This window comes from Macrobrachium rosenbergii, chromosome 56 (assembly GCF_040412425.1).
Source record: "Macrobrachium rosenbergii isolate ZJJX-2024 chromosome 56, ASM4041242v1, whole genome shotgun sequence".
In the NCBI taxonomy this organism is placed as follows: Eukaryota; Metazoa; Arthropoda; class Malacostraca; order Decapoda; family Palaemonidae; genus Macrobrachium; species Macrobrachium rosenbergii.
This window is the reverse complement of record NC_089796.1, coordinates 31,326,455-31,353,954: the sequence shown is the minus strand read 5'-3', so window position 1 is coordinate 31,353,954 and position 27,500 is coordinate 31,326,455.

Sequence of the window (27,500 nt, the reverse complement as noted above, 5' to 3'; positions counted from 1 at the left end):
GGCGTAGTGGCAGAATATCAGCTGGGTTATAAGTGCAGCAGATAATTGCATATTTCATAAGAATCGTTCAGATAGTGAAACAAGCATGAAATTTTGCACAAGTGCTCTTTAAAGTTCCCTCTATCAGAAAAGGGCGCTGGCCACGCAAAAATTTAATATGGCGGCCAAATTCCAAGATGGCGGCCAGTATCGACAGATTTTGGCTAATTTTTCACTAGAATGGCATGTATTTGCTTCAGCAATATGGTAAAGCTCTTCCATACTATTTCTTGTGAATATTATGTTTCTGTAGCTTCCCAGTACAGTTTACCTTTAAATATGGGGGCTATATGGCTGCCAAGAAAAAGGTAGAAACAATAATTATAATGAGAAATAATGCCCGTTCAACAATTATCGTTTTAAGCGTTGATCTTGGTTTCTGTGGTTTTAGATCCTAATGAGGCCATCTCTTTTCGAATAACTCATCAATTTTGAAGGAAAATTAATAAATGTAAAAGAGTGTATGTCTGCACACAACCAGGGGCACACTGGTGACATCACTGCTGTGTAACTCAGCATGGGGTTCAGTGCCAGCTAATCCAGCTTTACTAATCCTGTAGTCTTAGACTAGTAGTTGTAGTATAGTTTAGTTTAGTGTCCCAAATGCTTTCTAACAGCCCCAGACCAGCTATAGTTAGATAGCCGCACCTGAATAGACAGGATGTGCCAGCGCGGGAGAGCCGAGCCAAGGGTATGGGGGCTGTACATGATGGTTCATGTACTTACCCAGATGGTGTACAGATCACACGGGACTTAAATGGCACTGGATGAATGATCGGGCTAGGTGTAGGGAGACCGAACCTAGTTGAATCCCATACAGGAATGTGTGCTTTGTTTAAGGTGGTAAAAGGATAACCCTCGGCCTTAATCAAAAGTGAAATCATGGCAGAATGTGATGCCAATCCAATATTGAGCAGTAGAAAAACAAACTGGAGTTTGTGTTGTCTTTGTCAGAAGGACAAAAAGAGGTGAGCACTTGACATCACCTCCAAGTCATCATGTCCTAGACCATGATGGGTACACAATGCTGGCAAGGAACATTCCCATGTTCAGTGAAATTAATGAAATGCCACTGATAATGGATCCAGCAAGGCTGGATGAAGGTGATGGCATAGAGGCCACTCTCAGGAAAAAAAATGCAGCAAAATACCATGTGAACTGTCGCTTGTTGTTTAACAACACTAAACTGGACCGTGCAAGAAAGCGACAATCCAATGACCAGACCAGCAACACTGAGACTAGTCGTGCAAAACTGCGCCGAACCAGTCATGACAATGAAGTTTGCATTTTCTGTGAGAAAGTGGCACCTGCATCTGATCTCAGACAGGCTAGTACTAAGGGCCTTGACTTGAAATTGCGTGAATGTGCAGAGATACTTAGTGATGGCAAGCTCCTTGCTAAGTTGACTGGTGGGGATGTCATTGCACAGGAGTTTAAGTATCACCATGCCTGTCTTTGTGCCCTCTACAACAGAAAAGGTCCTACCTGAGGAGCCTTGAGAAAGACCAAAGGTAGCACTGAGTCAGAATCAGATGTGTATCCACTAGTTCTGTCAGAACTGATGACATACATTGTTGAAAACAACCTTTGTTCAGATGATCCAGTCACATTTCGGCTGGCAGATATTTGCCACCTCTACCAACAACGTCTGGAACAATTAGGTGTAGAGTCACCAAGTGTAAATTCCACGAGACTCAAAGACAAACTTCTGGCAGAAATTCCAGAACTTGAGGCTCATAAATCTGGCAGAGATGTATTACTTGCATTTCAAAAGGATGTGGGAAAAGCACTTGCTCAATCATCTGATCTTTCAGAGGCAGTTATCATTGCTAAAGCAGCAAATATTCTCAGAAAGTCTATACTTGATCATCAGTCACGGTTTGATGGCACATTTTCTGAGGCTTGTGTACGAAATTCTGTGCCTCCTCTCCTGCTCCAGTTTGTAGGGATGGTTGAGCATGGGGCTGACATCAAGTCACAGTTACGATTTGGAGCATCAAAGTCAGACCAGGCCATTGCACAGCTCATGCAGTTCAACTGCTACTCCCGATACAAAGAGGGAGCAACAACTCATAGACACTCCAAAGACAGAGAAACACCATTCCCAGTCTACATGTGACGCTCAGTCTATGCCAAAACCAGGAAGAGAAACCTGGTTGAAATGCTACATCAGTATGGCCTCAGTATCTCTTATGACAGAGTACTGGAGGTCTCTGCACAGTTAGGAGATGCCACAGTTAGCAAATATGTGGAGGAGGGTGTGGTCTGTCCCCAGTACTGCGAAAAGGGTTGTTCACCACTGCAGTGATGGACAACATCGACCACAACCCATCTGCAACTACTGCCACTACCTCCTTCCATGGAACTAGCATCTCCATATTTCAGCACCCCACCAAGGAGAACACTGGACAGGAAAGACAGCAACTAAAGTTTGCACCTGAGAAAGTGAGGTCGGTGCCTGAATTGCCGGACACATTCACAAACATCTCACCAGCTTCCTTTCAAACAAAGAACCCTGTGCCACCAAACACTGCAATACCAAAGCCACCCACAGATATCTTGGGGCCACAGCTTGCACTGGAGTATCAGTGGCTAGACAAGGTCATAGTCACCCAGGAAATAGATGATGCAGTGAATCTGACGTGGTCAGCTCATCACGCTTCAATGAAGAGAAGCCCAGAATTTGAAGTAACCATAACTTCATTGCTTCCTCTCCTGCGTGATCAGGCTCATTCTGTTGCTACGATCAAACACGTGATGCAGAAAGTGCAGGATGTCACTGATTTTCTGAACCCTGGCCAGATACCCATAATCACAGCTGATCAGCCAATCTATGCCGTAGCAAAGCAGGTGCAGTGGCAGTGGCCTGATCAGTATGGCGAAGACAAGTATCTGGTAATGTTTGGTGGTCTGCACATTGAGATGGCAGCATTGACATCTCTTGGTACTCTTCTTCATGGCAGTGGTTGGACAGGAGCTCTGGTGGAGGCAGGAGTTGCTTCATCTGGAACTGCAGAATCCTTCCTGTCAGCTGCAAGTGTAACCAGGACACGGCAGATGCACCAGGTTACAGCCTCTAGTTTGTACAAACTCCTGAGGACAGCATACACTGACTACTGTGCTGAGAAAGCAAACAACAATGAGCAGGCATTAGAGTTTGAGGAGTGGTGTGACCTTCGAAGACAGCAGAGTCCACAGTTCCACTTCTGGCACATGGTGTTGTCTATGGAACTTGTGATATTCCTACTGATCAGGTCCTTCCGTGAGGCCAATTTTGTCCTCTACTGCCAGGCATTGCATGAGCTGATACCCTACTTCTTTTCCAACAATAATACAAACTATGCTTGTTGGCTGCCTATTCACCTCAGGGACATGCTTACCCTAGAGAGTTCACACCCAGAGTTGCACAAGGAGTTCAAGGCTGGCAACTTTGTTGTGCACAAGACCAGTCGCCAGTTCTCAGCAATGGCTCTTGACCAAGCTCATGAGCAGACCAATGCCTTTATAAAGGCTGATGGCGGAGCCATTGGGCTGACTGAAGATCCGTCAGCACTCAGAAGATGGATGGTGGCTGGCCCAGAGATCATCCGCTTGGTGTCTGCATACGAAACAGAGGTTCAAAGTAAGGAGTCTAATGAGCAGACAACACACCATGAACAAACACCTCATGCGCAGAAGACATTCTTGGAGAGAGTCAGCAAGCTGTCATTGGCTTTGCAACACTTGGGAAGTCCTTTTCAGGAAGAGAGCCAGGATCTGTATTCCATTGACAACAAAGACATTGCCCACCCCAGCTCAGCAGAACTTCTACAGACACACCTTGACAGAGGCCGCACTAAATTTCAGAAGTTTTCAGACTCTTTGGCAAACAATGCAGTCTCCTTTTACTTTCCCCATGAATTTTGACCGTCGACAAGGGAATTCCAAAGTGGCCTCATCAAAGGAAGAAGGAACTGAATCTTTCAAAAGGACCGTTATAATTCCAGGCCTAATGTCAAGCCTATCAAATTCGCCACGGGTGGGAGGTAATTTGACCCGTAAACAACAGCCGATCATTTCGGTCAATACCACCCACGTTGCTACCTTACAAATGTCTATATTCGCCAGTTATCAATATCATAGTCAAACCAAAATGACCACGAACATGTAGTACGTTTTAGACGTTGCCACTTTTCCCAGATTTGATTCATAAAACCTTGACGTAAGTTTGGATATCGCGTAGATATGGCAGAAATGTCGCCACACCTTTCCGTACTAGGTCTGAAACAGTAAACAGCTTGACACTTGTTCTGCGTATCTAACCGTGAAGACGTAAAATGAATTGAAATCTGAATAATTGAAGTCATACATTAAATTGCCTTGATCAGAAGGTAGGATGAGGATGATCTAGTTTCTAATCACCTAAATAAATTATACTAATGCCCAATATCTAGGCCAGACTCACTGATGAAAATAAATGTTACAACAACAAATAAAAACAAAAATACTTTTATTGACTTCTCCAGTGATGGCAGATATGTAAATTAACTCGTCCTTGTCCCGGAACGGCCTCTTTCTTCTGGACAGCCCCATGGAGGATAATTAGGATTTTATGACCGGATTAAAAGAACCTCAAACTGAAGAATGCAGGTTAACTGTAGTCGGATTATAAGACAGGAAGTTTGGAAACGTAGCTAATGACAGGTTTATATTGTGTGTACACAGAAGTTTCTCTGTGCACTATAAATCTATAAATACACACATACATACATACATATATATATATATATATATATATATATATATATATATATATATATATATATATATATATATATATATATGCATATATATATATATATATATATATATATATATATATATATATATATATATATATATATATATATATGCGTATATATATATATATATATATATACACACATTCCGGAGTACACAACAACAAGCAGGAGTCCAAAGAAGACGACAGTCAACAAAACAGTTGCATATTTATTAAGAAACGTTTCGTGTTACTTAAACACATCATCAGTCTGTAAAATTGAAAAATACACATTAATTTCTAATTTAAAATAAAAGCTAAATTAAAAACGGCAGTTACATTCTTTAAAATTACAACATACATAAAAGTAAAAAGAAAGGTTTTTTTTTTCTTCTAAGTCTACCTGATCAATAGAAGGGGAAAGACGAAGTGAGACCCACAAGCTCACGCATGCCCAGAGTATACTTAGGCCAAGTGCAGCGGAGAAGAAGACACGTTGGAGTTTAAAAGAGGTGCATGACGTTTAATAAACAAAGACTCAAGGGTCGTTAAGTAAGCCGATTGTTTGGTAGTTCCCAGGATGGAAAAAATGTTTTTTTATCTATATTAACCTTGCATTTAACGGCATGATTTCTAATACTAGAAAATTCGGGATTAGTTATTCGTGAGCCAGTTCTGTAAAGCTCAGACCTAAGTGGCTATAATAACGGACCTGCAACATTCTCTTTGATGAGCCAACATAACTACCAAGACATCTTGGGCATTCAAATTTGTAAATAATATTGGACTTCATAAAGGTCTGTAGCTTGTCCTTATAATTAAAAAGCCGCCAATCTTTAGTGGATTCATAGGTATTAGATTGAGTTTTAGAAATCCAAACTCTTTTCTTTGATTTGTTTGACTTTGGATCTAAGAAAGTCAGAGTGCGTAAATGGTATCGTAGCGTACATAGTCAATTTAGGAACATTACATTTCACAATAGAATCAGAAAAGTTACGTGCTACAATCTTGTTAACTATGTTATAAAAAGTCTTTGTGGATACGAATTTTTGTAAAATATTCCAGTAAAAATTCAATTTCAGTGGAAATTTGCCCAGCTAGATGTATAACGGAGGGCTCTAAAAACTAGAGTCGTTATGGCATTAATTTTAAAAGAAAAGAAACACGAACTATAAAAGTTACCTCCAAGGCCTGTATAAGTACTTTTCCTAAAAACTGATGTACTAAAAATTATGGTCAACTTTTTTTCCAAGGGTGATTTTTACTTCTAAAAAAGCTAGTGTATTCTCAGTCTCCTGCTCAATAGTAAATCTAATGTTGGGATGTCTAGAGTTAACGTAATCTAGAAAAGATTGACATTGCCACGAATGTTTAAATAGGCAAAAGTATCATCCACATATCTCCTATAGTAAAGGGGGTTTAAAAGATTCGGGACAGTTGTTTAAAACTCTTCTTCTAAATGTGCCATATAAAAATTTCGAAGAGAGGGCCCAATGGGGACCCCAATGCAACTCCTCGACCTGCAAGTAAAGTTGTTTGTTAAAAATGAAAGCAGAATCTTGCACTGCAAATTCCAAGAGACTTAAAAAGTTGTCTATTAAAACTGTGAAAGATAACACCACTCTCATAAAAACTTTGTCCAGAATAATCTCAATAGTTTCGGAGACTGGCCCATTTATTTTTAAGTTCTTATAGGTGTCATGCAGGAGAAGAGAAAGTTTCTGTTCAAGCTACTGAGATTAGCACTAGCACAATTCAAACCCTTGAGTCTTTGGAACAACACCTCAAAAGGAAAGTAAAAATACGAGAAATTAGGTCTATATGACGGAATACAGAAGTCCAGGCCAAAAGATAAAAGAAACTCTTCCTCTTCGAAAGAACATAGTCAGAATAGTTAAAAATACAAGAGCCACGCTCATCAAAATTGGGAATACAAACGCCTAGAGATTTCAGTTTCCTCTGGTGGCGCAAGTGAACATCAGAGATAAAATTATTAACATATTTAAGTAACACGAAACGTTTCTTAATAAATATGCAACTGTTTCGTTGACTGTCGTCTTCTTTGGACTCCTGCTTGTTGTTATATATATATATATATATATATATATATATATATATATATATATATATATATATATATATATATATATATATATATATATATATATATATCATGTTGTCTCTGTTCATTGATCCGTATGCTAATTGTTCTTTTTATAGTTGTTAGAATTCTCGAACGTTATGAATTATCGATGCCAAAATTGTTAGGTTTGAATTACTGTACATGACATCCAGTGTTCAAAGGAGGGTAAAGAACAATACAAAGAAAACAGTTATCTCTCTTTCTTTCTCTCTCTACGACTAAAAGATAATTTGTTTAAGAAAATGGTGATATGATAAATTTCATCATCTAGTTTTAAAGATTTTCCTTTATCGATGTAATGAAACTGCCGCTGTTGTCAAATGCGAAACCTTAGGCCCGGAAATTACTGGCAACCCGTTCGCAGTCATCAAATATAGGTCTGTGCTTTACTGGCTTTTCCTTGTTAGCCCTCTGTTGTCGTTTTCATCATTCTCACTGTCGGATGAATTTTCAGCTTTGTCTCTTGTGCAAGAATTTTGTACGTAACTTTCATTCAGATTATGGTCTCTGTGCATTGTTTCATGTTTGAAAGTTTGTTCATTCTAGATGTAATCCTGTGACCTGTGGCGTTCCATAATTTAGTCATAAGTAATGAAAATTAGTTGTTCTAATGTTTTATATATATATATATATATATATATATATATATATATATATATATATATATATATATATATATATATATATATATATATATATATATATATTAAGCGACATTTGTAGCTTCATGATTGAATATAAATCACGGTGTGATAAAAATTTCATAACAAGAGCTGCGTGTTCCAAACGTACCAATGAACTCTCATGGCGGAGGTGGGTCATTGTTGAGGCTAGTACACTTTCCCGCTCACGACGGGTAAAAGCAGTACGACATCTCAGCAAAGACTTATACCTCTCTTGATGGCTCAATGGTTTACATCAACTGGAGTCGCTGAATAGGCTTTTGTCGCGGTTCGTGTCCCACGATTCCAATTTATTTATCACTTATATAAATTCCCCTTCGGCGACAATTCTCCAACGGAGATATACCGAGGTAGCGTGAATTTCGATATTAAGCGACATTTGTAGTTTTCATGATTATATATATATATATATATATATACAATATATATATATATATATATATATATATATATATATATATATATATATATATATATATATATATATATATATATATATATATATATATATGGGTTTGTGTATATGACCTAAGATAATATACACAGCTTCTGGAGTAATTTTTATGAAATGCTACAGTTAAATTGATGAAATAAATTACAATTACTGCCAACTCTAACAATTTAGAATAAATAAACAAAACAGCTTTCGGTCGCTATTCAGAATGAAGCGGATTTGGCGTTCAGTCACACGCACTGAGCATATCGTAAAATAATAAAACAGTCAAGCTAATACATTTTGGAATAATGTCAATAAACTACAATACTTATCATTGTTCATTTGCGCTCAGAGCTGGAAAAGAAAAACAAAGTAACTCATTACCGATACTAAGTTGGATTACATAGGATTATAGCCCTTCTACCCTACGCGTCGAAAGACGAAAATTCCGCGTAAGAGAACGAACCAGCCCAGCAGTGTTGTCGCTAAATAGCAATGTCGCCAAGTGACTGGCGAATTTCCGCGTTAGATATAGAAAATCAGGAAAATTATGATAAAAAGGGGTTCGGGAGGAAATGTTTCTGTATGGATATGGTCATGCAAGACTTCTGGGACCTAGAGAAAGCATATTTTAGTGGATTAACCTTGAAAGGAAGGCAGAAAAAATCGATCGTATATATACGTACTAAACGCCACGGTCAAAACATATGCTCCCCGTATATACTGTTCAACGTGCTAAACGGCTCAGGCAGCGTTGGCGCGCTACGTATATATACGTACTAAACGGTTAAAGGGTTAAACTAATCTAACAATAATCGTTTAACAACATTACACTATATAGTAAAGAAGGAAAAGCTGAGTAAAGTAAGCTGATGATAAACAAAATACATAAACCTAATGCAGACAGTTTACTTTTCCATAACATAACAGCAGCAAATACAATGAATGGTTTCTCCTCAAATAATTTTTTTCACATACGATCTTGAGAGAGAGAGAGAGAGAGAGAGAGAGAGAGAGAGAGAGAGAGAGAGAGAGAGAGAGAGAACATTTTCCCACGAGACAGTTTAGGTCAATATAATGAAACAGGAGCCTTACCACTGTTCTTCTGAAAGCAGTAAAGTAAAAAAATTAAGAGTTGACATCCATGTTTTAAGAAGAACATTGCATGTACAGTATGTAACCCTGAATATATTGATACTGAAACAGATGCAATGAAGAAAACAGACAGAAATTGAAATATCCTGTAATAGACAATGCACGGAAACAGCAAAGAAGACCTATTTATGATAATAGCAACAAAGAAAGATATACGCTAAAAACCTGAATTTTGTATAAAACCCCACTGTTCCTTTCTCATCAATCATTCAACATTCCTACAGCCGCCTATGCCTTTAGTCCAGGGGGTTGTGTCCAGAGGTCTTCCAATGGCAGTAGGAAGGAGACCTTTGGCGAAACTCATCAACACTGGAAATCGTGACAACCTGCAACGGAAGTGCTTCTAAGAGCTGATGGGATTATTGTACCTTTAGTGATTCAGTCATACTCTTTGTTATGAGGTTTCAAGTATCTGGTCGATGTGAGGTAACTTTTGGTATTATTATTTGTGTAATAACCAGGTGCTTGATAACTTCGTGAATATATATATATATATATATATATATATATATATATATATATATATATATATATATATATATATATATAGATCTGTGTGTGTGTGTGTGTGTGCGTGCATGCGTGTAATAGTGTAATAATTTTTACACATTTTTATTCTATTTGCATATTCTCCACATATCTTCAAAACTTTCTTCATGTGTAATCAGGTATTGCTTAAAGTACTGAGAACATTTTGAAAAGAATCACGAGTTTGCTTTCCTCAGGTGGGAATAAACGTTATGTAAAGCCGCCCCCACTATTTTTAAAGGACTTTGACTTACTTTGTGTTTATGCTCGTGTGTGCTGCCTGCTATTGTGAGGTGGGCGTTGAGGTTTAGGAACGGGCGTTAAGCAACAGTAAAACAACTAACGTCCTTTGTTGAGTGCTTTCATCATCAGTTCGCCTTGTGATATGAATGGAAAGATATCAGAAATATTGTGAGTTCGAAATATCATGGGAATGAATTTGCCTTTTCAAGTCTTTACAATATACGTGTTACATACATTATATCCATAACACTCTTAATAATTTTATATAAAAAAAATGGAAAAAAGACCTTAACTGCTTTAGTTAACGTCGCTACTGCCCCGACCCCCCCACATACTGATCATTCAGTAATGATACCAAGTAGATTATGGTCAAATGTGACACGTGGTGTCGTATGTAAATTTCTTTTGATCTCATCAGTCAGTTGGGTATATTGTGACAGCAGTTAACAATGAGGGCAGCTGGTTGTGACATCGTTAACATCACAAGACGGACAAATTATTAAGACCAGAGACAGACAGATGGACAGGGTGGGCGTTATGACGAGCGAAAGAGAGGATAAAATATGACAGTAATTTAACAAATTTGGCTCCTAAACTTTTTCAAGACCAATTTCTAAGCTTTATTAAAAATTGTCACAAGTGATAACAGTCAGGTGCAAGCGGCAGTGTTACAATGGAAGTATTAGCTGGCGAAATATATAAGTATATATTCGTTATCTTTAATGCAGTTCTGTGATGTCGATTGGAGAAGAGAGAGAGAGAGAGAGAGAGAGAGAGAGAGAGAGAGAGAGAGAGAGAGAGAGAAAGAGCTTGCGTTATCCGTCTGGATCATTGCATTCCCAAACCCATGCAAGGAAAGCTTACAGAATGTAAAAAAAAAAAAGTTTAACAACATCTTACCACTTTCCTCTAGGTAACCGGACGAAAAACAGCCCGGCAAAAAAAAAAAAAAAAAAAAACGGCAGATTGAGTACCACGGAAGCAATGTATTGATGTGGTATGGGTAGCTTGTTTTACGGATGAATCTAATAACGACCCCGGCCGGAAGTAGTCTGATTAATCCGCCACCTCCCACTCGGTGTCCCGCGCATACATTCGAATTTATGCTCTTGTTCATCTTCGTCGCCTTCTTCGTTTTCTTGAGTAAAGTTATCATACTCAGAAGATTGAGGGTTGCCTTCTTACAATGGTGTTCATATAAAATACATATAGAAGTATTTAGATATAATATATATATATATATATATATATATATATATATATATATATATATATATATATATATAAATATATATAGATGTAACTGGTCACAAAGGTGACCTTTAATAAGATGAGATCAGCTGTTCGAGAGATCATATGACTATACACAACATGTAAGAAAATGATGAGTCTTTCGCTTGCAGCAAAAGTCAACGTGCTCAGAGACCCTTGGTGACAAGACACGTGGAGTGGAAATGCAATTTCAGCTTAGAACATTCTAGAAGGTGATCCGGTTATTGATCCGGATTTGAAGAGAAAATTACAGAAGGTGTGTCTTATCGTACCTTGAACTCGAACGATGTCATGAGAGTGTGTTCATAAATGTGCGTTGACAAACCCATATAATGCGAGTCTTTCATAGAATGAGGGGACAATGGGATTCGTATTCAGTGATAGCATTAAGTGGTCTATGTAAAAAAGGCAAATACACAGATAGAATCTGTGTTTCCAGAAGACTATGGAGAAGTATTCCTTCCTCCCTCATTCACGTTCCTCTTCAAGAAAGGGAGTGGTGTGACATTTAATTATGAAGTGACCTGAATGTAATTAAGTGACCTTTTACGATTTGAATGACAGATGAGTTATTTCTTTATTTCCTTAAATAATTGGGTGTCTATGATTTGGACCTTATTTTTTAGAAGATTTTCATAGTTATGTTGAATCATTCGATTTTCATTCTTCGTAACTTATTTGAAGTTATTTTCGTTATTTTTTTACCAATAAAGTTTCTAGTTTTGTAACTTAGTATTTCATTTCCAGTAGTCCTTAGAATTTAGTTAGGGGCAGGGAATATCTTGTGAAGTGAAGATGACAGATCAGCTAACACCGCCAGTCGGCCCTAGCTATCATACATATCTCGGGAAAAACGAGATACCAACCTCTGTTCTTAAAACGGAGACTTAAATATAGTATAGGCCTCAAAACTGGCCTATTACACACACACACACACACACACACACACACACACACACACACACATATATATATATATATATATATATATATATATATATATATATATATATATATATATATATATATATATATATAAGAGAGAGAGAGAGAGAGAGAGAGAGAGAGAGAGAGAGTAGCCTCTTATCCGTGATATCAACATGCGTGGTTTCCTACAGTCCCCTAAAAAAAAAAAAAAAAAAAAAAAAAAAAAAAAAAAAACGGAAAATTCCAGTAGTAGAGTGGAGTCTTCCAAGGTTTGTGTCTGATTGATAAACAAGTACAGCTTGTGACGAGGATGGAAACTGTCCGACCACACCATCACCTCCACCATACAGCACTGACTCCAGTCGCATTCTTGCTCTTCACGTTTTCTGCAGTAGTTTTTCAGTGCTTATGCTAGAAAGCCTTTATTTGCCACGTTATGGTTCCAAAACTTAAGAGTACCTATGATGGTAGTGCTTTTATGCCAGACAGAAAGCATGAAGTGCGTCTTTTTAATGAGGAAGTGAAAATCTTTGATACATCGCAATAGAAAATTAATTGTATGTAGAGAATATCAGGCCATCTCATGAGATGACAAAACTGAAGAAGAACTTTATGCTACCAATGGTGAATCAACACAGGCTGCAAACGCAATATCATCAATGCCTAACAGGGATTTAGTTGGAGTGAGAAAGGAATTAATTATCTGGGTGGAGGATTTGAACCGAAATGTGACATCCACTGACAGCACTCTATGATAAAAGATCTTAAGCTGCCATGACGCCATTTACAAAACAAGAGGTGGAGGACACCTAGCTATTCACATCCAGCAAGGGTAGATTGCCAGGTTCAGAAATGGTATAATCTGAAAAATTACAAAATTACTAACGGGGATGCATCTCCTGACAAGTAAGCCACTGTCACGTTAAAGAAAAGTAGTAAGGGAGATAGTTCCATTCTAAGCAAGGATTTAATTTTGAGAAAACGGGAAACGCTTGAAAAAAAGATGCCAAGTAGAACCTGTATTTATAAAAAGTATACCTTAGTTTAACCAGACCACTGAGCTTTATTATCCGAACCACATTATAGCGAGAAATGAATTTCTGTCACCAGAAATAAATTCCTCTAATTCTTCATTGGCTGTCCGGGGATTCGAACTCGCGGCCATCAGAGTGCTAGCTGAGAACTCTACCGACTCTCCCAATGAGGAACTATACCTGTATTTATAATAGTGTAAAACAGGTACTGACCTATAATGTTTAGAAGGACAGACTAAGGTAGAAACCATGTTGCAAATCGGAGAGGCATAAGCTACAGCATGGCATTGTTCACCATTAAGAGTTTACAGCTATCAAAATTCAAAAAAATGTGACATCTTCTCTACATCTGACAACACAAATTTAAGGCATGGATCAAAACAATGTTATTCGCTGAATAATTCCACCGGTATTTCATCCCTGAATGAAAAGTATGTGGTGAAGGATCGCCATTCAAGGTTTTAGTAGTAACAGACAATGTGTAATTAGTCTTTTTGTCACTGATTTAGAAGCCAATGTAGCAACTTCCTATGACATGCTCTCCCAAAAGTTGAAATCAAACCGGTTTCCAATGTTTACGCCTCTAGCTGTCGACATCGTCACTCCCCGTGTCATTGAAAAATCGTCGTCCTTCGTAAGCTTTGCTTCACCCACCTTCGAAAGATGATGATCCTGATGGTCCTTGTGATGTATTTTCGGAAGGTCAGTAACCTTATTGTGCCTAACACATCATCACAGTAGGGTTGCCAACCGTCCTTTATCTCAAGGACAGCCCTTTAATGTAGGTATTCAGTCCTTGTCCTTTTTTGCATTTAGAAAGGACGCCAGATGTACTTTATTTCTGTCATATTATCATTGTCAACAAAATTGATGACAACGTGATGTGCAGAATTGTACACAAACTTGGCAAAGGTAGTGGTAGTTTGTAAGGCGCTTGTACAGTACTGTATCCGCTACATAGTCGTTCTGTTAAGTTTGTGCGTGGCTGCCGCTCAGTTTCAGTCACTTTCAGAGTTTCAGTTGCCTTTTCAACGTTGTGAGGTGCAAAGGTATATAATTTCGTTGTCATTATGTCTAATATATGTGGAGGTCAATTCATCTTATTTTTCTTTCATAAAATTGTCAGCTCCTTGCGCGCAATGTATTTTGTGAAATTAATGCGCATTACATCTTAAAAATATAAGTAAGGATAAGAAAACAGTCTAAAATTTAGAAAAGAATGGATTCCTGAAAAAGCTTTTAGTATGTTGTTATGTGAAGTACCAGCTATACCAGGTGATAATTCAAAAGCACACTGTAAATATTACAAGAGACCTATTGCAGCAAAATGGTGTCAGCTGGTAGGCTAAAGCATGCAGAGACAAGAAAATATTAACGCAGTCCCGTAATAAACAGTGTCTTTTACTAATTGTTAGTTAAGAAATGTGACACCATTGCAAAGTTGGAAGCAATATTGCGTTGTTGTAGTTATATTTTTATATTTTTATCATATAGCATTATATATTTATTATGATATAATTTTATATTAATTTATTTATTTATCTATTTTTTACTTAGCTCTTTTCTTAGGATTTTTTTTTTTTTTTGCTGCTCTGGTTTTGAGGGGTATTTTGCTCCTTTTTATCATTTTCATTTGACAACACTGGTTGTGAACTTCAGACTTGTTCGGTTACTGTGCTCTTAGTATCTGTGAAGGAAGGTTACATGACGGTTACTTTACTGTAGCTGCATATTGATACCTATTAGGTTGCTGGTGATACCAACAATAAGTATGGTTAGCTACTTGGTTAAGAATATGGTTACGATGATGTTACTTATACATTTATTATTTTCAGGCAACTAATAACAAATTACAAGTATATATACGATTGAAAATCGCATTACTTAGCTGACTAGCTTAGTTCATTAAATGTTGACTTTGAAAATATATATCAAAGAGCAATTAATGTTTAATGGTTTTCTGTTGCCAGATCATGGAACACCCAGTGAAGAAAAAAAAGCCCATGTGCTCATTTAACAAGAACTGGAAAAAGGAGTAGGAATGGTTGGTAGAAACTAGTAATCCACAAGAGGCAAAGTGTAACATTTGTCAAAGTGTTTTTAAAATTGGATACATGGTTGCTTTAGCAGTAACACAACATGCAAATTCGGATAACCACAAAAGGGGAATTAAAACTCCAGCTTGCAGTTCTCTAATTGATAAATTTTTAGCGAAAACTAATTCAGAAGAAGAAGGTATTGTAGTTGCTTCGGAAATAGCTCAAATATATCATGCACTTAAACACAATCATTCATACAACTCGCTGGATTGTGGCCTGAAATTAAATTCAAAACTTAACCAGAATTCGAAAGTTGCAGCAAAAGTATCTTGTGGTCGAACCAAATCCGAGGCAATTGTTGCAAATGTGCTAGGTAAAAAGGCATTAGGAGCGGTTATGGATTATTTGAAACATGATCTTCCTCTATTTTTTGCACTTCAAACTGATGCTTCAAATATATATATATAAAAAAAAACAGGAAAATGTTCCCATTATGTGTTCAGTATTTCAGTATGGAACATGGCACAGGAAATTATTTTATTGATTTTATCGAGAATGCAGATGAAAGTGCAGATGGAATGTTCATTTGTTTGAAAAACACTATGGATAATTTCCATCTTGATTGAAGAGTTTTTCGTTTTAGTGCAGAAACGCAAACTGCAATTTTGGAGTAAACCATTCTTTATATACAAACATTCGCACATTGAATGATGGTATTGTTAAGGCTAACTGCAGTGCGCACATTTTACACAATTCGATAAGATTTACTTTGGGAAACTTGAATGTGGACATTGAAAATATTGTCCTGAAAATTTATGGCCATTTCTCAATGTCAGCAAAAAGACGCGAAACTCTTAAAGAGTTTTATTTGTTTGTAGATACAGAATTTAATGAAATTCTTCGACATGTACCCACTAGGTGGCTATCCCTGCAGCCATGCATTGAGAGACTTTTACTTTCTTGGAAAGCTTAAGTTCTTATTTCTTGAGCAGACCAACTGATTGCTCTAAACAATTACTTCAACTTCTTAGAATAGATGTGATTCTACAGAAATTTCTCAGCTTATTGAAATTTATTTGCTATTCTCGCAGCATGTTATGGAGATATTTAAATCGGCCGTTCAAGAACTGGAGAAGAACGAAACTTCAGCAGCAGATGTTTTCATTATTTTGGGCGATTTAAGAAATAAATTAAAATCCCGATATGATGAAAAATTGTTTGGGTATCAAGTTCACCAACCTCTTAAAAATGTAGATACTACTGAAGCTCAAGAGACAACTGAAGACTTTAGATTATTTTTTATGTCATCAATAACATATTTGGAAAAAAGAATCGACTGATGAAAATTCAACATTTGGAAAGTTATCAAATCTAAGTATTTTTATGATATTCCTTTCCAAAATATCAGAAATTTATAGAAATTGTAGAAGATTTGAAGTTGGAAGACAGGCTTAATTTGGACATGGATAACCTCTTTGGTGAAGTTTCAGTAATTCAAGAAAGTTTCAGCAAGATTCAAAGTTCTGAGCTGTTTGCAGAATGCAAAGCAACAAGCAGCAAATGGCACATGATTTTAAATAGTGCTAATCATAAGTGCGTCAATATATTTAAAATAGTTTCATTTACACTTTTAATCCCTGGAACATCAGCATACTGTGACGAATTTTTAGTGTAATGTCATCTAAATGGCGAAATGAAAGAAACAGATGCTCCGTAGAACTAATGAAAAGTGAACTCTTCATACACTTTAACTTGAAAGACACTTGTCGGGAATTTTCGGAAAAATAAAACATGATCCGCAAGTGCTGAAGTCCGCCAAAAGTCATAACAAATATAACTTTAAAAACTAGAAGCTTGTGTAAAGGTATGGTCAAAGTATATTCAAACTTGTGGATACATTTAAACCTTAATTTTAAAAATGTGGCTACATTTCTAATTATTGTCCTTTATAGAAATTTGTCAGATTTGGCAACCCTACATCACAGTGTCTACAAAGTTGCCCACTGCATCATCTAATTTTCGCCACAGGACTGCAACCAAATGATCATGCCACCATCACCATCATCATCATCATTGTGGATCATTGCAGCAGCAATTAATATCAGAGAAGTTAGTGAACATGTACAGCAGTATCCCATTTCTTTCAGGAACAGCTGGTAAGATATTTTCACTGCCAAAACTGTGTAACAGGACCCTATATATTTTCATAGTTCCTTGTTTTGTAGATGATAGAAGTGGGTAATTTTATAATTTCTTTTCATTGCTTTACTGTCTTATAGGATGAGCCAAACATCAGAAACCCTTCCAACACACACACACGCACACACACACACACACACACACACACACACACACACAGAACTGGTAATATTGGATGATAATGCTATAATTTTTCACTCTCCAGTCAATATATCAATTAAGCTCTGTCATAATTACGCGGTTTATATGTAGCATTAATGAAACTGCACATGCAGTCTGAGTATAGTTGGCAGCTATCTGCAGTTTCAACTTTTGCAGGTTCTGTTGCGCGAGTGTGGAAAAGAGAGGAGTAATGCTAAGTTTCACATTCACGTATCAATGTGTCATGCGCAGGACGAATTGGTGAAACTGATGCATACGCGATTAAAATAGGCCCGCAACTGGATATGTGTCACAGGACGACGTGATGCATGCGTATTATAGTGTGCCGCAAATGTGCACTGCGTAAAGGGTGACGGACGCTGACGAACAAGCGGCGGCGCAGGCAGAAGTAGTGCGTGGCAGAGCACGTAACACCAACGCACGATATACCGTATGTGTTGCGTTCTGCGAACTGAGTTACGCAAACGTCACGTTGGCCCCACGTACTGCGGGGTTAAACCCCAGCTATATAAGGGCCGGCAGCTGCACATGTGAGCTAGTCAATGCCGTAATATCACAGCGACAAGACACTACCAACGTGCTGAAGCAACATGGACAACATAGCTGAAATCGTCAACTCATAGCTATAGCACATACGGATAGACCAGAATTGTTGCCACTTGTCATTGAGTATGTGCACGTCATGTTATTGCTGGAGCTTGCAATGATTGCTGCAAAGCACTTAGGGCAGAAAAAGGTGCCCAAGGAGGGTGTGGGGTGGCCGTACCTGCAGAAAAGGATGGAGCAAGGTCATTATGACAACCTGATGGCGGAGTTGTCAACCGAAAGCCCCAGAGCTGTACAGAAATTTTACCCGGATTGACAAGGACCTCTTCAATGAAATTGTTGAACGGGTCACACCCCACATTCATAAGAAAGTGACATTCTGGAGGAAACCCATTGAGCCAGGCCTACGTGTTGCTATCACCCTACACTTCCTCGCAACAGGTGATTCATACAAGAGTCTGCAATATTCGTTCCGGGTAGCCCACAACACCATTAGTCCCATTGTACCCAGAGACCTGCAGGGCCATTGTTTTGCTGCCTTCAGGGATGAGGAACTGCAGGTGCCACAAACACCTGAAGCGTGGCAGGAGGTTGCACGGGGTTTTGAGGAACGTGGACCTTCCCGCACGTAATTGAGCTATAGATGGGAAGCACATTAGGTCCGTGAACCCCTCCCAAGGGCGGTACGCATTACTTCAACTACAAGAAGTTCTACTCCATGGTATTACTTGCAGTTGCTGATGCTTCATACAAGTTCCTGTACGTCGACGTGGGAGCCATTGGGTCAGAGTCAGACTGTGGTGTATTTGCCCAGACCCGACTGGCAGAAATGCTGTTGCAAGAGGAAGCAAATCTTCCCAACCAGATGCCCTGCCAGGTCAATCTAATGGATCTCCTGTGCCCTACTTCCTAGTTGGCGATGATGCCTTCCCCTGAGGAATTACCTTATGAAGCCCTACCCCAAAAGAGGACTTAGCAAGGAGGAACGGATTTACAACTACAGGTTAAGTAGGGCACGCAGGACGGTGGAGAACGCCTTTGGGATTCTGGCAAACAGATTCCGAGTATTCCACACTGCAATATGCTTGAAGCCTGACCATATAGAGCCATTAGTAATGTCCGCATGTGTTCTGCACAATATGATCATAAGAAGAAATGCACGAAGACAAGAGGGAGATCAGGAGCACCCTGTCACACATGCTGTCATCCCTGGTAGCTGGAGGAGTGACCCGTCCTTAGGAGCAGCCCTTCCAACCGTGACCGGCAACACTGCAACGAGGGATGCAAAGGAACAGCGTAACTTGCTGAAGGAATACTTTTCATCGCCTGAAGGCTCCGTGCACTGGCAGGAGAACATGATTTAGTTACTCTCATGCATACCTGATTGTTGTAATTACTTAAATGTCTGTTCCTGCATATATTTTGGACTTATTTAAAATTCAATAATGTATCAATTCAGGATTATTTTGCCCCTGTGCATTTGTGTACTTTTGTTTGTTATAGTTGATTTAATAAAAGATATTGCTCAAATCTATGATATATTACTCTCATCAATACTTGGTAATTGGGAAGAGGATAGAAAGGACATGACTTTGCAAATTTATGTTTAATCAATATGAAACAAACATACATATAAATAAAAGGAAGAAGATGTAGTTATTTTGCCCTTTTTAATAATTGCTTAACATGGAATCTATTCTGATATGATAATTCTATCATTTTTGAAAGTACCTTCTCTTAACATTGTTTCTATTCTGTTCCTGTATTTATTTTGACTTATTTATAAATCAATAATGTATCAATTCAGGATTATTTTGCCCTGTGCATTTGTGTACTTTTGTTTGTTTTAGTTGATTTAATAAAAAGATATTGTTCAAATCCATGATATATTACTCTCATCAATACTTGTAAATGGGAAGAGGATAGAGCGGGCCATGACATTGCAAAATGTATGTTTAATAAATATGAAACAAACATATATATAAATAAAAGAAAGAAGATGTAGTTATTTTGCCCTTTTTAATAATTTCTTAACATGGAATCTATTCTGATACGATAATTCTATCATTTTTGAAGGTACCTTCTCTTAACATTGTTTCTATTCTGATATGATAATTCTATTATTTTTGAAAGTACCTTCTCTTAACATTGTTTTTATTCTGAGGTGATAATTCTATGTTCTTGAATGTACATGCTCTTAGCATTTACATTGTTGATATTCTGATATGAAAATTCTGTCTTTTTGAAACTACCTTCTCCCCGATATTTGTGACATTTTATATGACTTGCTAATATTTGGCCTGTTGTGATTTTGCTTCTGTGCACATATGTTACATAAAGTATTTTGAACTTATTTCAAAGTCAATAATGAAATGTTAGTGTATTCGGGTTCATTTTGCCTTCTTTATTTGTGTACTTGTATTATAGCTACTTCATTGAATACATGATATTTGAGCAGAGGATAGAGCTAGACATGATATTGCAAAATATATTTATTTAATATAAAATAGAAACATACACATACATAAAAGCAAAAGGAAAAACAACAGTATATACATTAGCTCTGTAAATTGTTAAGGAATGTCATGTCAAGCGACAGGTTGCTGAGGTCTTTTGGTGTGGATGTCACCAACTGTACATGCAGGAGCGCCAGCTGCTGTGCAGTGAGTGCCCGCTGCTGCTGCGATGCCAACAGGCTGGCAGGAACTGCAGGTGCCTGACACTCTGCTGTCACTGCCATGGTGTGGGTCATCATAGCCCTCGACGGCACCGTGGAGCCCTCTTTGGTGGCATGGATGTATCTTTGAATGGCACCAGGCACCTCCATTTTCAGGTGCAGGCTCAGCTGCTCTGACACCTGTGCGCACTCATCCTCGACCTCTTGAAAAAACTTCCTCCAGTAGAGGACGCGGGGGTTACGAGGAGATGGGTGGACAGTCGTCAGCATATTGTCCCGGAGGGCCTCTGCCCTCGTGAAGGCGACGTCGAACAGCTCGGAAACTTGGTGTTTTCGAGCCTTGGTTGTTGCTGGATCAACCGGAGAGGGCGTGGGCGTCGGTGTCGGGCCACCAGAAGAAACACGAGCAGGCAGGTCCAGAACTTGGGCAGGGAGGGCGGCAGCAGGGAGGGCGGCAGCAGCACAGGCAGCCTGTAAAAAGAGGAGCGACATATATGAGAACATGGTATAAAATGTACATTGAAATGCATTGAAACTATGTAATAACATTATATTCAGTAATAATTATGCATGGAAACACATTAAAACAAACATACCATGAGAAGTCCCAACACCTTTGGCTTCCTTTGACGCACAATGTGCGACTTCAGGAAGTGGAAAATGTTGAGGATCCATTTCTCCCTGTCCGTCAGCCGTCTGCCTGCCCCTTGGCCACTCTTCTCCGCCGTAAGCCGCCCAAAACGACTCCTGAGGGACGTAAACCACGTCCTCAATTCATGGCTGCTCACAGGAGGAACAAGTGACTGGCCCTTCTCTTCGAAGGCCCTCCACACCTTGGCCTTATCCTTGTAGGCTGTGAGGCCCTTGTTATAGATGAACTCGGCCTCGGTCTCCAGCCACTCGCCAACTAGCCTCTCATTTTCCTCCGAGAGGATCACTGACAGGTTCTTCTTGCGGCCTCCTGTAGGGCCATCTTCATCAGGAGTGCTTTCGGTGTCGGCGTCGGCATCCCCCTCTTGGGCGTTGTCGTCGGTGGCGGCGGCGGGGTCGCTCTCGAGGCGAGGCAAGGTCCTCTTCCTCCTCCTCTAGGTCGCTCTCCGTCACGAGCTCGTCGGCCTCGAGCTGCAGCACAACAGCATCGCTGCCTGAAGGGGACCATCAGCTTCAGGAGGCTTCGGCGTGAGGGGGCAACTCCAGCTGCCAGGGCTCCTGGAATTCTCAGGGCCCCTTTCCTGGTCCTCTTCAGCATGGGTCCTTTGGGCATCTTGGCTGCTGCAGTGGACGGCGAAGACGGAGGTGCTGAGGAGATAGCAACAGGATGCTGGCCGAGAAGCACTGACCTGGAATCGCGCCACCTGCCCCTTTTATCCCAGGTCAAGCGTTGCCACATCTCACGTGGTTCGGGGGGTGCGGCAGCGTTGCGCATCTACTCCCACGCCATTCTGACAGCCACGCAGTGCCCTGGGGCAGCGTGTGCCCCAGGTAACGGCATGGCAGCTGCGCGGTCAGTCCGTGGGTGGCGCCACGCTGTGCGGGTTGGGCCACGCTACCTGACAGTTGACCTGGCTACCCCTGCAGGGTTTCGAGCAGGCCGAAAGGTTCCTGCCCCCCGGTGCACGGCCAGGTGGTCCTTAACGGTCGCGCCGCATGCTGCCGCATTTACACAGTACTTACGGTACATTTACGTTGTGTTTGCGTTGTTTTTACGTACTCTCTGGCTCCGCCCCGTTCGTGGCTGTGCGTGGGCATGCGTGCCTTGATACGTGAATGTGTGAACGTAGCATAATACACACACACACACACACACAGGGTGTAACACGAGTTTATGCAAATATTTTGGGAAATGAAAGAAAAAGTCATTCTGGGCAGAACATGTTCTATAAACATAGACATTTTAATGTTTTGTTTGTGGGTTAGGTGAATTTTAAGATAACCATTATCATTAAACGGGGAAGTAAGATGGCGCATACGGGATGTCGGAGTGAGTAGTCGAGATATGAGGGGAGGGAGGGGGGAGTTGGTTGATGACGCACGTTAGACAACTGGATTGCTAGCCTTTTAATTATGATTTTCTCTTGCAGGTTATTGAAAAATGTAACATTTCAATTCCTTCAACTAGTAAATCACCTGTGAACCACACTTCATGTAATTAATTTTAACGATTAGCTTTACGTATCAAGAAAGCTGCGTAAATGTTGTCTGGCAATATTTATTTGTGATTGTTAAATTCTAGCGCAATCTGTCTTGCCGCCTAGTCACGGGACTGATGAATCAGGAGTCAGGGCTAGGCCTACATCTCTGCTGAATGAGTGATAGTGACAGTAATCATGATTACTGTATGAATAGGCTACCTTTGACAGGAAAGAATGAAGAAAGTGAAATTTCCATAATATTACCATTCTTTTTAGTCTGACAGAGACAATAGCGTTTTCATAGGTGCCTTTTTTTCCATTGATGTGTGATGAATACTTTTGATGGAGAAGTTATTTTTTATCATGCTTTTTATATCTGCGATAGGTGTTTAATGAATAAGCCTATCTTTCCTTTATGAGAGTCCAGTGAATACCAATGACGGAGTGGGAGGTTTCAATGCTGCTAGCACTTTTTCCCCTTTGTTCAGTATCTAAAGAATACATTTGATTTGGAAGTATTTTATTCACATCGGCCCAATTGCTGATTTCCTTTTTTGTATAACACGGGAGTTGACAACCGGGTACTCTAGAAATGGAACTGTTGCAACACCCATAAATAAACATCTTGTTTGCATATTCCACATTACTAGAACGGAAAGGCAATGTCTCCTCTTTCTTGCTCTCAAAATGAATCCGGAATTTGACACTTGCAACATGGACATGCTCACTTGGCGGAAAAGCGAGACCATTCAGAGTAACAAGTGAACTGATCAGCTCAATCCCCCCACCACTATCCCTGACCACTCGCCCCAACATCCTGTACATCCCATCTTACTTCCCCGTTTAATGATAAGGGATAATTTGAAAAATCAACTCACCGACAAACAAAGCCAGCCTTAAAATGCATATGTTTATAGAACATTTCCTGCTCAGAATGACTATTTCTTTCATTTCCCAAAATAATTGCGTATATATATATATATATATATATATATATATATATATATATATATATATATATATATATATATATATATATATATATATATATATATATATATATATATATATATATATATATATATATATATATATATATATATATATATATATATATATATATATATATATATATATATATATATATATATATATATATATATATATATATATATATATATATATATATATATATATATATATATATATATATATATATATATATATATATATATATATATATATATATATATATATATATATATATATATATATATATATATATATATATATATATATATATATATATATATATATATATATATATATATATATATATATATATATATATATATATATATATATATATATATATATATATATATGTATATATATATATATATATATATATATATATATATATATATATATATATATATATATATATATATATATATATATATATATATATATATATATATGTATATATATATATATATATATATATATATATATATATATATATATATATATATATATATATATATATATATATATATATATATATATATATATATATATATATATATATATATATATATATATATATATATATATATATATATATATATATATATATATATATATATATATATATATATATATATATATATATATATATATATATATATATATATATATATATATATATATATATATATATATATATATATATATATATATATATATATATATATATATATATATATATATATATATATATATATATATATATATATATATATATATATATATATATATATATATATATATATATATATATATATATATATATATATATATATATATATATATATGTATATATATATATATATATATATATATATATATATATATATATATATATATATATATATATATATATATATATATATATATATATATATATATATATATATATATATATATATATATATATATATGTATATATATATATATATATATATATATATATATATATATATATATATATATATATATATATATATATATATATATATATATATATATATATATATATATATATATATATATATATATATATATATATATATATATATATATATATATATATATATATATATATATATATATATATATATATATATATATATATATATATATATATATATATATATATATACCCCTAGTTTCTGGCGCTGCCGGAAATACTCCCACTTTCTCCTCCCTAACCCTCTTCTCTCTTTTTCTCTCACTCTCTTTCTCACTCGCTCCCAACATACCTATTAACTATTGTAGAATTCAACAATCTAAGGCCGTGTATTCATTGTCAATTTACCTGTCATTTCTTCTGGCAGTTCATTGAAACTGCCATTAAAACTTACATGTAGACAACAGTTTGTGGGCAGAGACAGTCCACTCACCAAAACAGGTGAACTGATTGTATTACCAAATGTCTTCTGACTGACTGACAGGTAATTGCAGGTGTGGACAGGTTAGCACCAATTTCGTGACAGTTTGCTGCTGTATTTCATCTGGGAAGCATCTCAGACACTGTGATCAGAATATGAATAAATTAGGTATAGGCTTATTCATTTCACTGTTAGACCCTCCATCACGATTTGTAGGCTGTTCTAAGTCCAAATTATACAATAAAAATCTAAAACAATATTTCCATGTGATACAGACAGTTCGGCATAGGCCTAGGCATGTGATGTCTTTTTATAAGTGTTACTGTAATGCAAGTAAACTTCACTGTCTAATTCATAAAAACTGAACCAACCCCTCAGTTCTAATTTAAACTCATTCATTAATGTGGTATGAGAATAGACATCTTTTTTTTAATGAGAAATATTTAGTCCATATTCTGTTACATCTTTTACTTCTTTCCTATAATTAAGTGAATTGCTGCAAGAGTTAGCCTTCCACCTCCTCATCATATTAGGGAAAAAGTAGCAAAACACTTTCCTATATGGCTACTTTCATCTCGTGATATGTATTTTTATATTGGTTTTGGGATGCTTTTAACATAATAAATTACAACTCATTATCTTTACAATGACATAAAATTCCTTAATGTAGAATTGTATATAAAGTTGCACGTACAGCATCTATAAACTTTGTCAATTCATACAATAATGTAATCATGAATCAAACAAAATCTTTCCTTTCTTGGAGGATTGTTAGGTAATCAGTTATTTATTGTTTTGAATAAATACACATTGATAAAAGATAGAAATGAATATATTTCATTCTAAAATATAACCATAAACAACAATTTTATTTTCCTAAATGATTCCTTACTGTGTATGATTGCATCAGCAAAAGGTATGAATTGACATGTTGTGTAAGCTGTGAGCACTTCAAGTTACTTGAAGAGCAGTAGTTACCATTTCTTAATTTAATCCCTATTTGCATCTAATAAATTTACCCTTCAAGTGTCTTTCGAAAAAGATTTCCAAATTTAATGATCTACATTTCTTTAAAGTTTTAATCTAGAATTTTCAGTCATTATCTCCTAGGTAATCAGTACCAAGCAACGTGAAAAGAAACTTACCTTTCATATGCATTGAAGTTTTTTGACAATTCGCACAATAATTAATTCCAACCGTCAGTCGCTTCCACTTTTTTGCATCGTAAATAGTTGTTCTTCCCTCATAAACAGAGATAGATTTTGCTCCAAACTGTTTGAGTGATGCCTTGAGAGAGAGAGAGAGAGAGAGAGAGAGAGTTTGGTAGTGGTTTCTGCTGTCTGAAAGCTTCGCGTTTAGCCATTACTACACATGTGCGGACTCGGCTTCGCCTATTAGGGAAAGAAATGATCGAATTAGGGTTTTCAGTGTAGATTTTATTGAGGTAATAAACAATTTATTAATTATTATCGTAAATTATGGTAAAAATTCACATAAATTCTGATAAAAAATTGCTGTTATAGGGGATTTATTGTTGTAGGTTAATCATATTCTGGCAGTGGCAGAAGAAAAGGTGAAGCATCAGGTGAAAAATGAGAATAAACCCAGAAAACTGAAGGGAAAGGTGACATAAAAAATTAAAATCTCATTTGTTTTGTCCATGTTTGTATGTCTGTCATGGGGTAGGGGTTTGATTTTGAGTTATAAACCTTTCTGGGGTGACGTGGAGGCCACGTGCAAAATTTTGTTTGGGTCTGTCAAGTGGTTTGAATTTCTATGGTGGACAACACTCAAACATTCACTTTTATATATACAGTAGACTAGCTGACCAACCCGGCGCTGCCTGGAAAAACTCTGAATGACATTCGATAAACTATCTCTCTCTCTCTCTCTCTCCTCCCTAACACCCCAAGTTTACTTGTGATTTCTTCTGTTAGTTCATTGAAACTGCCGTTAAAACTTACGTGTAGACAACAGTTTGTGGGTGGAGACAGTCCACTCACCACAACGGATGAACTGATAGTATTACCCAAATATCATCCGACTGATTGGCAGGTAATTGCTTGTGTGGAC